The sequence below is a fragment of the Haliaeetus leucocephalus genome, unplaced genomic scaffold, assembly GCF_000737465.1.
Source record: "Haliaeetus leucocephalus isolate CR32 unplaced genomic scaffold, Haliaeetus_leucocephalus-4.0 Scaffold626, whole genome shotgun sequence".
Classification (NCBI taxonomy): Eukaryota; Metazoa; Chordata; class Aves; order Accipitriformes; family Accipitridae; genus Haliaeetus; species Haliaeetus leucocephalus.
In genome coordinates this window covers 752,794-766,456 of record NW_010973062.1, presented here as the reverse complement: position 1 = coordinate 766,456, position 13,663 = coordinate 752,794, and the positions used below count along the sequence as shown (strand labels likewise).

At 38.8% G+C, this 13,663-nt stretch overlaps 1 protein-coding gene across 1 annotated transcript in view; it reads right to left on the bottom strand.

Moving 5' to 3' along the window:
* The window catches only part of HS6ST3 (heparan sulfate 6-O-sulfotransferase 3), a 304,623-nt gene that overhangs the window by 288,382 nt on the left and 2,578 nt on the right, over window positions 1–13,663 (bottom strand). The window lies entirely within an intron of this gene.

The following is a 13,663-nucleotide window of genomic DNA, read 5'->3' as shown; positions in this document are numbered from 1 at the left end:
TTGATAGAGCTTTATTTCCAATCAGATAGAAGGAGAGATCATATATTAGCCCTACACATTCTCTAATGGGCTTCTCATTCCCAGCATGTTTCAAAAAGATTAATTTTATACCTTCTGCAAATTGTCCCTCAAACATCTTTCTTAGCTGTAATGCATTTTTACCTTACCCTGACAGAATTTATGAACCTTAGTACTTTCCTCCTGCAGACAGAACTTGACCTTTAAAAAAAAAAAAATGGTGAAAACTGCTTGTGTAACTACTTCTCTTACCCTGCTGTTTAGCAATGCCACGCCAGTTTCTTTTTGGACTTACTATCTTTTATGGGTGCATGCATTTTCTCCAAGACTCCCACATGGCATTTTCAAGCAGTTCCCATGCCACTTGTAAGGATTTTACTTTTATAAATTGTTGTCAATACACTTTTTCATTTTAAGTAGTTTTCTCTAAAAAACAAAACCCCCAAAGCAGGGGATTTTCAGAGGTAGAAGTGTTTGATCCTGTAAGAGATTTAAATACATTTTGCAGAACATCTGTTCGACGGCAACACTCTGAACCAGGTCCTGCACACAATGGTCACAACTACATAAAAAACTGCTTCTCCATCTTCAGGTTTGTGGACTAACTGCTCCACGAAATACTCACTAACTGTGTCTAGCAATTTAGTCTCCACATCAATCATTGCTGCAGCCACTGCCACTACCATGCAGGCACGAGGCTGACCAGGGAGCAATACAACTAAGAGGTCAGAAGAGAATGAAAGGGCTCGAAAGAGAAAGAAGGGAAGGAGAACAACCACATAATAAAGTCAGCTTCTGTACATTTATACACCACATTGCTCATGGGGCTCTAAGTCCTGGAATTAGTCATTTATCATTTTTCATGAGCTGCTGTTTCTCTTAATTTCTAACCCATGACTGCAGAGAAAAAAAAAAATTTAGATACTAGATGTGAATTCAAGAAGCAGAAAGCAAAAAAAAGTCTATTAAAAGATAACAAGAAAGCATAAGCTAACTGCTTAAAATTAGCTCTCAAAAATTTAAAAGAAATTAAAATTTGACTACTGAGATTGAACAAGCCACTGCAGAGCCAAAACACCTGCTAAAAATTGACTTGATAGAGCTATGTGCACTCCTGTGTTTTGATGCAAACAGATGTTCTGTTTGGATCTCCTTGCTTATTGCTTCTATCAGGAAATCACTTTTCCCTCTGTGCAGCCCATGGGTATCTCCCCCCTACTTGTACTTAAATTCTCCTCTTCATACCTTTCTAGTGCCATCAAACCATCACCTTTTTTCCCCAGGTTACAGAAGCATTAGCAACCTTCCTTCTTTCCCTCTGTGGCAGGGGGACAAAGCCAGGACCTATGTACCTTCCTTCACCTGCTGGGAAGGACTCCGCTCCTCCCTGCCTCAGGATGAAACTGGTGGCTCACACTGTAGAGCTGGGTTTCAGTACTGCCGACCAACAACTGATGGTAAAGCATGAAATTCTTCTGCCAAATCTGTCACTGCTAATCTTAAATACCTTCTTCTCTAAGACATTACAAAAGCAAAAGACTGAGGCATGTGCTATAGAGACAATTGGCAACTGTTTAATACTTTATCCTAGGAGAAACTGAATACAAATCAAAGGGAAGCAATTACAAGAACCCTCTGAGCAGCAGCTTAAGGGAGCAGATAGAAACACAGAGGAGTTACACAGAAATGCATCTTTTCTGTCCCCTGTCTTTTCAGGTAGGGGGAAGAGAACAGTTATTTCTACTTATCAGTTTTTTGTACTGCTAGGAACAGAGGAAACAATAAGTAAAGAATTTAAGGCAGATTAAAGTAGTCAATTCTGTTAGGCCTGGCAAGGCCAAACAGCTAGAAGTCCAAAAGCCCCTTTGAACCTCAGCAGGGCAGATGAGCTCAACAGAGTCAAACAATTCAAGCCTGCAGCTTGCCAAGCAAACCAAGCAGAGATGAGCAGTACCCCAACCAGCTCATTCTGTACACAAAGCAAGCAGGTAACAATGCAAAGGGTATGTGAGTCGCACAAGAAAAACATATAAAACAAAAGAACTGACAAGACAGGAAGGACAGTGATGTGGGAGGACGGACAACATCAGGCTGACAAGAAGGTAAATCAAAAGTGTAGGATGTAACCTGGGTAATACAAAAAAGAGGAGGCATCTTTACAGAAAAAAAACAGAAAACGTGATTGTGGACAAGAAAGTTCCCTTTTTCCACATGTCCTTTTAAGCCCTTCTGTTATCTAAACATATGGCACAAAGTGAAAATCCTCCAGTCATATAGTACCAAATTTAGCTGCTGAAATGATACACAACTTGTAATTTTGTTTAAAATATCAATGCAACTACAATGACCTTCTTGCTACCAATACTTTGTAATCCACTTGATTTTTATGTTTTGTTTGGGTTTATTTTTAATATTTTCTTTGGAACTACCCGACAACAGACTGAAATACAAGTAGTAGAGCATGAAACGAGAACGATAAGCATCTACCATTCCCACTGCTCTCCTAAACAAAGCTGCAGTTCTGTGTGGCTGCACTTAAGCTTCCCAGTCAATCTGTTAGTCAGATGCAGTCCATCAGTTTTACTATTACTCTATAGCAATGCCCAGCAGCCCTTAGATGCCTGCTACTGACCCGTATCACAATGGGATTCTTTATCCCATTGTCAGATATCTGGCAATCTAACCAAAGAGAAAAGAGATATACACTAATACAAAATAATCTGCGGAAGTCAGAGGCAGCACTACAAAACCCTACATACATTTACATGCTCACTGACCTGCCAGCTTTGGACAACAGATACAGGAGAACGGAGATCAAAACAAAGACTTTGCTGAAGAAGGTAATGTGTTGCAATGTGTTACAGAGGACCTGGGCTTTTTAGGAAAAGCTATTTTCAGTTATTCCTTTCATTTAGGCAGCTAAATTCTCTATTTGGAGGAAACCATTTCAACAGGCATTTTCAGGTTTTAAAAGCTTGTCAAAAAAGGCACGACCACTTTAACACAGTTGAGCTGATGTTTGTGACAAGTCTTTAAATGGGGACTTTAAACCTTCACTTCACAAAAAAAAAGTTAAGCAGTAAAAAATACATATACACACACATATATATATACATGCAAACTAATTATTTGAGGTTTCTCCCCAGTAGCTTAATAAGTAGACTCATGTAAAAGAGTTCTGAAGATCACATCTTCTGAATTTTTCCTATGTAGTGTTTTTTAAGCATTTACAGTCCACTTAAAAGAATTGTAAAGGTATAAACACCTTTGCCTGTATATTTGTCCTGGGGGACACTGTGTTGAATAATAGCCAACCATGTGCCCTTTGCAAGCAAAGCAGGCTAACCAAGTATTGGGCTGTTAGCAGGAGCGAACCAGCAGGTTGGGGGAAGTGATTTCCCCTCACTCCCCCATTTAGCACTGGTGAGGCAGCATCTGGAGTGATGTGTCAAATTTTGCACTCACCAGTAAAAGACAGACCTTGGTATAACGGGTACTGTCAGCAGAGGGCTGCCAAGATGATCAAGGGGCTGGGACAAATGACACACAAGGAGTGGCCAAGTGAGCTAGGTTTGTTCAGTTTGGGGAAAAGGCAGCAACAGGGTAGACCTTACTACTCTGCTCAATTTTCATGTGGGAGTGTACAGAGAAGTCACAACCAGACTCTTTTTGGATGCACACAGCAATAAGAAGGAAGAAATGAACTCAAGTTGGAAAATGGGAAATTTCAGCTAGCTGAGAAGAAAAGCTCTCTTCCCACCCATGTGGGCGGTCAAACACTGGAAGAGGTTGCTCAGACATACTGTGGTATCTCCATCCTTGCAGTTACTCAAAATTTCTGGGCAAAGTCCAGAGCAACCTGCTCTAGTTAGACTGACTTTTGAGCCCGGATTTTAGCTAAATAACTACCAGAGGTTCCCCCCTACCTACATGATCCAATAAATCCAAATGACTAGTAATAGAGAACAACATAAAATACTTCATAAAGTTACTCTTCTCATCTGAACCTTGTTAAGTCAGCAAAGAAAAGATAGAGCTTTGGCCTGACAGAGGCTTTTCTGGCATGAAAACATGAAAGTTTTTGCAGTTAAAGAAGTTATTCACTACTCACATTGGAAAATAATGGTCCTACTCCCATCACTAAAAATTAAGGTCTAGTTAAAGGATGAAAATATTACATGACAACTGTGCTACTGGGGATTTACAGTGTAGGAGCTGAAGATGCTTAATTTAACATTTGGGTCTCTTATTACAACACTTATCTGACTTGAGAAACCTATGCCAAAAAAAGAAAAGACCTATGTAGGACATGAGCTCAAACTAGCTAGTACTTGAAGTTTCTCATTATGTCCACATCTTTCTCTTCCAGCAAGTATAAAGAACATATGGAGAGCTTTAAACCCTAAACCAAGTTTTATTTTGAAAAAAATGAACTTTCAAACTGCATAATTTTGATCCTTCCTTCACCTTGCAAGACGGTAGCTTTATTTCTGCTCCCTACTCCCTTCTGCTGTCTTCCAGACTTCGCTTTCACTTTGGGCTCACAGCTTATTCCTACGCTGCTTCTCTTCTTTCCCCTCTTCCTCTGAGGAGTTCCTCAAGCAAACACCATCAGTTGCTATTCCACCCACCCCCACAGTCTCAGCCATAGCCTGTGTGCAAAGACACATAGAAATAACCTTAAAAATTGCAAGTAGCTACTTTTGAGTGTGAAAATACACAAACACTGAGATACAAATGTATTTGCTACTTAAACAAAAGCCAGCTAAAAAAACCAAATAGGCTAGAATAGAAATAGGCTACATGGTTAAAGACAAAACAAACAAAAAAACAACAAAAAAAGCTTTTTCCTGCATTACTACCTCTGAAACTTCATTTAACATACATTTAAAAGCATAATATGCCCAAGTCTTACAAACAGAAATCTTTAAGTCAGCAAGCTTTTTCCATTGACAGTATTAGACTTTAGATTAGAATTTTTTTTAAAAAAGGTATTTTTGATTATTGTTTTGTGAACTATGCCTCCTTCTTTCACTCACCTCACTTTCAAATTTACTTGTTTGCAGAAAGTAACTGGTCTCAGAGAGGTCAGCTCCTCCATATACTCTAATATCCTGAAGGGGCCATTTACTTCCAGTACCAAACAGCACCCGGAACCATGTGGCCAGCCTTCTCATCAATGTCAAGTTACTTCACAGAACTGGGAAATATACTCTCAAGTCAATTATGAATGTCATGGTTTGTTTCATCAATCTTTTATTATTTTGACTTTGGAAATTGAAGTTGCACCTGGTCATTGCTTTCCCCATCCCAACATTATTCTTCACGTGGCATTCAAAGCTTCCTCACTACTAAGCCAGTACGTTTGGCATCTCTATCAGTTTGTAGACACTCAGAGCCACACTTCAACCTGCATTAATACACTCTCACAACTGACATATAACTGTATTAATGGAGCACTTCTAATATGTCTGAAATCCACTTTACATCAACCATTTTCTAACAGATTACTAATTTTTAAAGAAAAGGAGGGGTTTAAGACATTAAGTTTAAACTATTAATTAAAAGCCAACACCCCCCCCCACCTTTTTTCTAAGATGACTTTAAGCTGTGGGCAAAACGCCAGGTCTTTGTAAAAGTATACATGAGGCCGCCTAACAGTAAGCTTCATAGTGGAACCGAAGTCCTAAGAGCTTGAAGATAAAAGGCCCTACCCTTACAAGAATCCATTTTATACCTTTTTAGTCAATATATATTGAGATCTTGAGCACTGATCACCTAACATCCCCCAAGTACTTCAAGAGTTATTGATTTTGCCACTCTAGAATTTGTTCTGAAAGACGATTTATGCCATCTTGAACAAAATCCCAGAATAGTTCTGTTGTTAATTTTTTCTCCACAAATCAGTAGTTGTTTCAAGGTTGAATCATTTTATCATTATGGCAGTCCAAATTAGACCCTTAATTCATACAATCAGCCTCCTACACAGGATTTGAAAACCTTGTTCAGCAATAACAGAACTTCGAAAGAACTTTAAGTTACCTTCTAAGGCAACTGGGAACATTAAGACATCCAATGTAGTTTAGGACTAGAATAGAAGTTTGGGTTATAAATACTCCCAGAGAACAGGGAGGAAGTTGAATGCAATACTAAATACATTAAAGAATACAGGTTCCCTTGCTTTCATCAGATCTCATTCTGCACAGAGAGCAGCAGAGTCTTTACATTATGAGCTCAATTCACTACCATGGCTGCACCAAATTCGAGGAGGAAATGCTTTACTCTTGCTGACTTAGAAGGCAACACATAAAAACTGCCAACACACCTGAAGGGAGAAATCATTCAGTTCAACCATTTCCATTAAGCTTCTTTGTGATCACTAAAGCTGAGCTGGCAGAGATTTTTTTTCTTCCTCCACAAAGAGTTCTCAAAAATGAAGAGTAAGCTCACAATTTGACCCCTATTTTTGCCACTGGCTGGGTCTACAGATTTAGTCTCTATCAGTGTAATGGCATTACATAGCAACTTTTCCCATTCCACCTCAAACCAATACATACCCCAAAGCTATATAAGAATTTAAGCGATATCCAGTTCAAGAGGATTGGAAATTACTCGAAATTAGGCAGCTAGTCAATAGAAATTAAAAAGCATCTTAATAATGAGAGAGTTACAACAGCTGCTGTGTCTTATGTAGAGCCCTAGGGGATGCTACTGACACTTCCACTCTCTTTTCTCCCCCACGGTTTCTCTGCCTGGCTCCTGCACAAAGAAGAGAACAGCTCCTTCATTTTAAAGAAAATCGTATTAAGACAGCCTATTTCCAGAATTAAATACCGGAAGAAGCCAAAACCCCACCCCCACATGATACATTTAGCTAGATTAAAAAGGAAGCAGTAAGGTCTGCATGAAAGGAGCAAGCAAGTTTGCTTGGGTAAATCACTAAGTTCTCTTCCAGACAACTAGAAGATCAGGTGATCGTTTTCATAACATGCACCTCCCTGTCTCAAAACTTACTAAGTTTCTCAGTTATCTGTAAATTACAGTCATGGGTGAATAAGAACAATCAATTCCCGACTGAATTAGCACTGACCACTGCTTTATCAATACTAACCATTAACAGTAAACATGAGTTCTAGTCATTTTTGTAGGCAACCTGCTGAAGTTTATTGCAGCAGCTTCAAAAGTCTGAAGACAAGACTTATCTTTGGATCAAAAGTTTTCCAGAGCTAGGACAACCCTGATGCTGAAAAGTTCTGTCCCCATCAATCATTTGCCTGCTGCTCTGAGCAGGGGAAATCTCACAGGAGACAAGTACAGTGCAAAAAGTAGTTAAGGAGAGTTTCTAGTTGTTGCCACAAGTTCCAAGACAAGTTATCTTTAAACACATAGAAGAAAAGATTAGCAGGCAGCATTACTATCTCAATCAAGTTGGATCAAATCAGCCTAACTTCCCTCTAAAATACAGTAATTGACTCTGAATAGGAACAGTAGGAAGGAAATGCTTTAAAAAAAAATAGTAATTAAGAAGTATGACTTTAGAAACATTTCCCATTAGTGTCATAAGCCAGAAAAAACATGGTCTAGGAAACAAATGTGATGTGGCAGGGGCAGAACTCCCTGGAAAGCAATTCTGAGAGTTATATCAATCAAAAGGTTTATTACAAAGGAATTTCATTCTATTCAATGTTTACATCAACAATGTGGATGCTGAATACAAAATACATTTATTAAATGTGCCAATGATGAAAAGCTAGGAAGGACAAAATTAAAATTTAAATCAATTTTACAAATTAAAGAACTGACAGAAGAGGAACAAAATCCAGTGGGGATGAGCACAAAATTCATATAAAAAGCAAATGGGAAATATTAGACTTTAAGAAAATGAATAGTGTCTAAATCCCAAGCTGAACAGCCAATGCCAGGCAACTGCAAAGTAGGCAAACATCACTGAAGTGTACAACCACAAGCACAACTTTCAGAATAAGCAAAGTAATCTTTTTCGCTCCACTTTGTAGTACACTTATAGATGAAATACTGCACCCCCACTGCAGCATCTCATTTCAAGAAAACAGCCAACACAGAGGAGGAACATTAAGAATGGCCTACAATAAATACAGCATGAGCTAGATTTGGTTACTTTTTAAGAAGAGAAGGTTGAAAGAGAAATTCCTAAGAACCAAAGTACCTAGTAGGCTACTGTAGAGAAAGGGGGATCAATTTGTTCTCAGTTTCTCAAAAGACAGAAGATGCAATGGGCTTAAAATTGAAGTTAATAAGATTCACGCTAGACATTGCGGGGGAGACAACACCACTTTCCAATAGAAAGGACAATGAAACTCTTGAGCAGATTACCAAAGTTCTTTTAAAGCACCCAACACAAAGGAAGGAGAAAACCCACACTGTCAGTAGCAGGACCTCAGGAAATTGTTTAATCCTTCTCATTCCTTACATTTATAAAAAAAACTGCATAAAGCTTACTGGCTCTAACATTCATTTCAGTAGAAGATACCAAGGTATGGTAGAGAATTTGTTCTTTTTTCCCCACTTTAAATATTTGTGACTTTTTATTCTCTTCTCCCCACTACCTTCAGCATAGTCTTGATTTTCAATTAACACTCTTACATTTTTATGATTATCATAGCTACCGTGGCTGCAAAGAACAGAGTCCATCTTACACTCTGTTATTGCTAGAGCTTTAAAAACACTCAGTAGTCAAATAAAGGACTGCATAAGAAAAAGGAAACCTACTAATAGTTTCTATTCAGCTCTTCCAATTCCATGACTCATGGGTTTACCGCTGATTTATACTTCCATAGAATAATGGAGCACACAGTAAGTTACACAGACATGAGGAAATGGAGAGTATAATGGAAGCAAATTAATGAAAATCAATAGTTTCGAAGACTAAACTACACTGATAATAAAGCTCATGGGGTTTACAGAATTAGACAGATTTCACTGTTTCATATAAGAAAATTAGACAACACTTCCAATGCAGTGTTCTTTCAAGTGTGTAGTTTAAAAGATTACCTTCCTAGTTTAATTAAACTTGTAATAAATAACAATGAATAATTATTAATGATATTGCAGGCACACCAGCAAGGGAGAAAATGTGCCTTGATTAGGACTTCTAAGGTCCCCTCTCAATCCCTCATACAAAGAGTAGAGAGGCAAAGCAAGACCTACCCCATACACCAGGTTTTACCTGGTAACCTAACAGAGGCAGACAATGAGTTTGGACAACGTCTCTTCAACATTAGATGTGGAATTCTTCTCAGCTAGTTTTAGACATCAAGTCCCAATAAGCCATTCCCATCTTCCTTTATAATCAGTGAAAGGAAGAACTGGCCCTTGGGAAGACAATTCAGCATGTATCAGACATGTCTTAGACCCTCCAAAGGACTGCCTGTATTATTCCGTTTCTCCTCACTGTCTACAGAGGCAGCCGAACATCACTGACTCAGACTTGAGACCAACTCTTCCCTGGCATCCCAGGTATAGACATCTAACATTTCTCTTCCCCTTCCTTCCTCAAGCAATGTTGGCTAAGGCTCTGTAGCCTCAGCTTCTTGGCACCACTGAAGGAAAGCCACGTTCCAGACATGGAGCTAAACACAAGCATCATCAACTTCAATGACTTCCAGAGAGGGCAAAGCAAATACACAAAAGACTGTTCCTCAAAAAAAAAAAAAAAAAAAAAAAAAAAAAAAAAAAAAAAAAAAAAAAAGGATTCCGTGCCAGTCTCAGTTACTTTATGTAGTAGCACCTATTTTTGTAAGGCAGAGTAAATAACCCAAGCTGCAGACACAATGCATAGCAGTAACTCTCCTGTCCAATGTATGGGAGGCTATGCTATTGTTGCAAGAACTTCCACATAAACCTAACTGCATCTTCATGGGAAAAGTCCCACTGGCTTAATACTACTAATTATTTGCAATGTTGAGCTGAAAACTATGCTATTAAGAATTTGATTTAAAACTGCATCAGCTGCATACCCTTCTCAATACCCTCACTATCCAGACAGCAACTTTTGTAAAAGTGAAAGCTATACGTTAGTATGAAAAACTAATAGCCTGGCTCTATAAACACTTAAGCAGGTATTTTAGCAGAACATCCTGCATCCTGAAAATTAAAACATATGCAAATGTTTGAAGAAATAAAGTCTCAAGTTGTTGTTTTGGCTTCTTTTTCTCTGTTAAAGTACTGTCATTCAAAAGAATAACTGATTCTTAACAAAAAAGATAGTTCTACAACTTCACAATAGCATCCAATACACTGACAACAAACAACTTTTCATACTCAAGTACCTAAGCTGGGACAAGGGCTCAGGACACTTCATACCATGCAGTCTCCCATACAGGACTCTGCAAGTCATGCAGAGGCAAAGATCCAGTGACATCAAAATCAGAGCTGGCACTTGAGCTTAAAAAATTTCAAATTGCTGAGGCACAGCAGCAATTTCTGCCCTGTGTTCCTTCTTGGGACTCAAAGACTTCAAAACGTCAACATCAGAAACAGGAAAAGCTGAGATAAAGTCTCTTGAAAACCCTGATGAGATTTCAGAAGTAAAACATCTTTAAACACACTGCCCATGAAAGACAAAGAACCCAGGGTGAGGTAGTGCTTCACACACCTTCTAAGACCCTTAGGACCATCATCCACTCCCCCCTTTCCCTACCACCTAACCCCTTCCCCCATGAATTCTAATTATACTTTCTTCATGAACTCTTCTAAAGACCTGAATTAAAAGGTAGGACTTAATCTACCTTACTCATAACAAAATAGCAAAGAAAATACTTCCAAGAAACACTTACCTAATTTTTTACTTATGTTACACTATTACCAGCCTTCTAAGAAGCAAATTTTCAAAATGTGGAGATTTACACTTGAAATCCCTTATTCCCTCTGTGTAGTAAGAGATAGACTACCTATACACAGATCTGAAAGAACAGACTATATTAACACCCTGCTATGAGGAGAAACAAACAAAAAAAATCCAAAATACACTTACCATCCTCACTGCATCAAATATATAGCACAAGAGATCAAACACACCAGTACCAAATTCATAATATGGTTTGTCCTGCTGCCCTCCTAGCCACAAAGAAAATTCATTGTCAAATACTTAACCAATTTAGCCTAATTTTCTGACTCTATAGGTGGAAGGTAGAAGAGAGAAGTTGAGCTATTCAAGGAAGTCTAATGCCTCAAATACATTCAGAAGCTTTAAAGGATGACTTAAAAATAACTAGTATACTTTACATTAGACTCATATGCTAGTTTCTTGCCTATTTTAAGCATACAGTCTCCTCATTCCCAATTCTCCGTTCAGACATTAAAAAAAAAAAAGCCACAAACCAAACTTAGATGCATGCCTCTAATAGTACAGCCCTCCAGCAAAGTATTTTAGGCTTGATTCCAACTTTACCAGGAGCAGAGATTCACAGCAGAGACAATCAGCACTTTGGGGTTATCTGATTCATTTTACAGCTCCTTGAAAAACTGAAGTCAAGCTACATGATTACGAAGAGAAAACAAGGGGAAAATGAAAAGGTGTCTGCCTAGCACAGGATATAATACAAGAAGAAATGAGTATTAGAAAGATGCAACAAATAATTATTCACAGCACTTTCCTCACTTAGGTAAAGACGAATCAAGAAGTGCTATGTCACACTAACTAAATCATTCACTACCTAAACGAAAAAATAAAAAAAACCCCACTACTCAGCTATAATGGTGAAATGTCACTACATGTCTTTCTTCAGCCAAAATAATTACTAATTATCCTCCGAATAACCGTTATGACCTGCTTTGTAATTAAACTCAAAAGTTTTAAATTTACTTAATATAATCATGTTTTTATTTGAAGTACTGAAGCTGCTACTCCAATTTTACTGCCCGTTTTTAATGTTTGCAATTCAATTTAGCGCTCAGTTATTTACCTACCAATATTTTTCATGAGAGAGGAAAAGAGGACTTCAGGGGCAGATAATTTGTTTTCAGACATTTCTACAAGTATTACTCTTCCTCCTCCCCTCCCTGGTTTACATTACAAGTTTCCTGAATATTCCTTAAGGCTGTACAGTTACCACCAAGTTATTTTGTCCTTGAAGACATTCACAGCATTTCTCTTCCATTAGCACACAAATACATACATTTTATCTTCAGCTAAACATCTTTCACAAAATTGTGTGAACTACCTTAACAGTATTCTGCAAGTACAGTCCAAGTTCACAATAATCAACAATAAATTCAAATTACCCTGACTGGAATCATGCAAAATGTGACTAGCTTTGCGGTATGGGAGGGCCTTTGATGTTCAAGTCAAATACTCTATACTCTTCAAATTGTTCAACAACAACAATAATCAACTCTATTGTTTTCATGAATAGGCCCTGTGAAAATGAGTCCACCTGCATCATGGATTGTACCTGTTTTTAAATGACAGGGCACAAAACAATGTGTGAGCGGTCCTACTGAAAATTTGAAGTTTGCAGACTCATGAAATTAAGATGGATAGTAAAATGAAAGCACATAAGTTATCTGAAAAACTATATAACTAAAAAAAAAAGGCATTTTGCCTAAATATTTTACAGATGTTGAAGTTACAATCATTACAGGGCAAAGGTTTAAGAGAAAACTCAGCTCATAACTTCTTACTACACATGTTCAAAATCTATCATACAAGTGAAGACAGGATCTAGTATTAGCCTGATAATCTGATTTAATAGTAAACAAATCAGAACAAAGCCCAAAACTTACTGAATCACCTAGAGCTATCTCGTATGGAGAGATTACCCATCTGGCAATTTTTTCCATTTTAAAACCAGACAAGACCTTTTGCAAGACCCAACAAAAGCACAATACAAGATAACATGCAGGGAGGCAACATGCACGCAAAAGTCAGTAGTTTTCCACCGCCATTAGATCATCCAAAGAACATTAAGGGTGTGATTTTTTGCTAGTACTGCGTTCCTGCACAGAGCCTGGCACGCATCGTCTCCCGACTTTCAGCTCGCACATACGAGCGATCAGTACACAACGGGAAGCAGAGAACCAGCCTATCTGCCAACAAGAAACACGGGAAAGAGTTGAAGGGCTTCTGGATACTTCAAACTCCACTAGTTACACCGTTCAGCACCTGCAGCGATCCATTAGATTCTGCAGAGGCACCCTTCTTACGCAGAAGAGCGTAGTGTTTTGTTAAAAGCAAGTTTCAAAAGGACAGATAGGAGAAACTTGCATAAAACCGGGCAGAGTTTCTCTCCCGCTAACCCGTACAAAAGGCAGCTGCACACGCGCTACGTGGAATCGGCACAAATTTGAGGCGAAGCGAATGCGTTACAGGTAACAAACAGGGAGGGGACCAGCCCAAACTAGAACCTCCTCCGGGAGATAAGCCTTTTTTTATTTTTTTTTTTCTCTTTATTCCCCCCCGTTTGCTTCCTAGTGACGACGGCAGCGAGCAATTCTTGCCAAATTCCCGGAGAGCGGGACCCACCGTGACGGCAAGCCTTCCCACCGCGCTGGGAAAAGCGGGCACAGACTTCCAGCGGGTGGAAATCAAGCCCCGCGGCGAGACCTTCCAGCGGGTTTCCCCGCCACCTCGCGTGTCCCCCGTGTCCCCCCCCCCCCCCACGGGCGC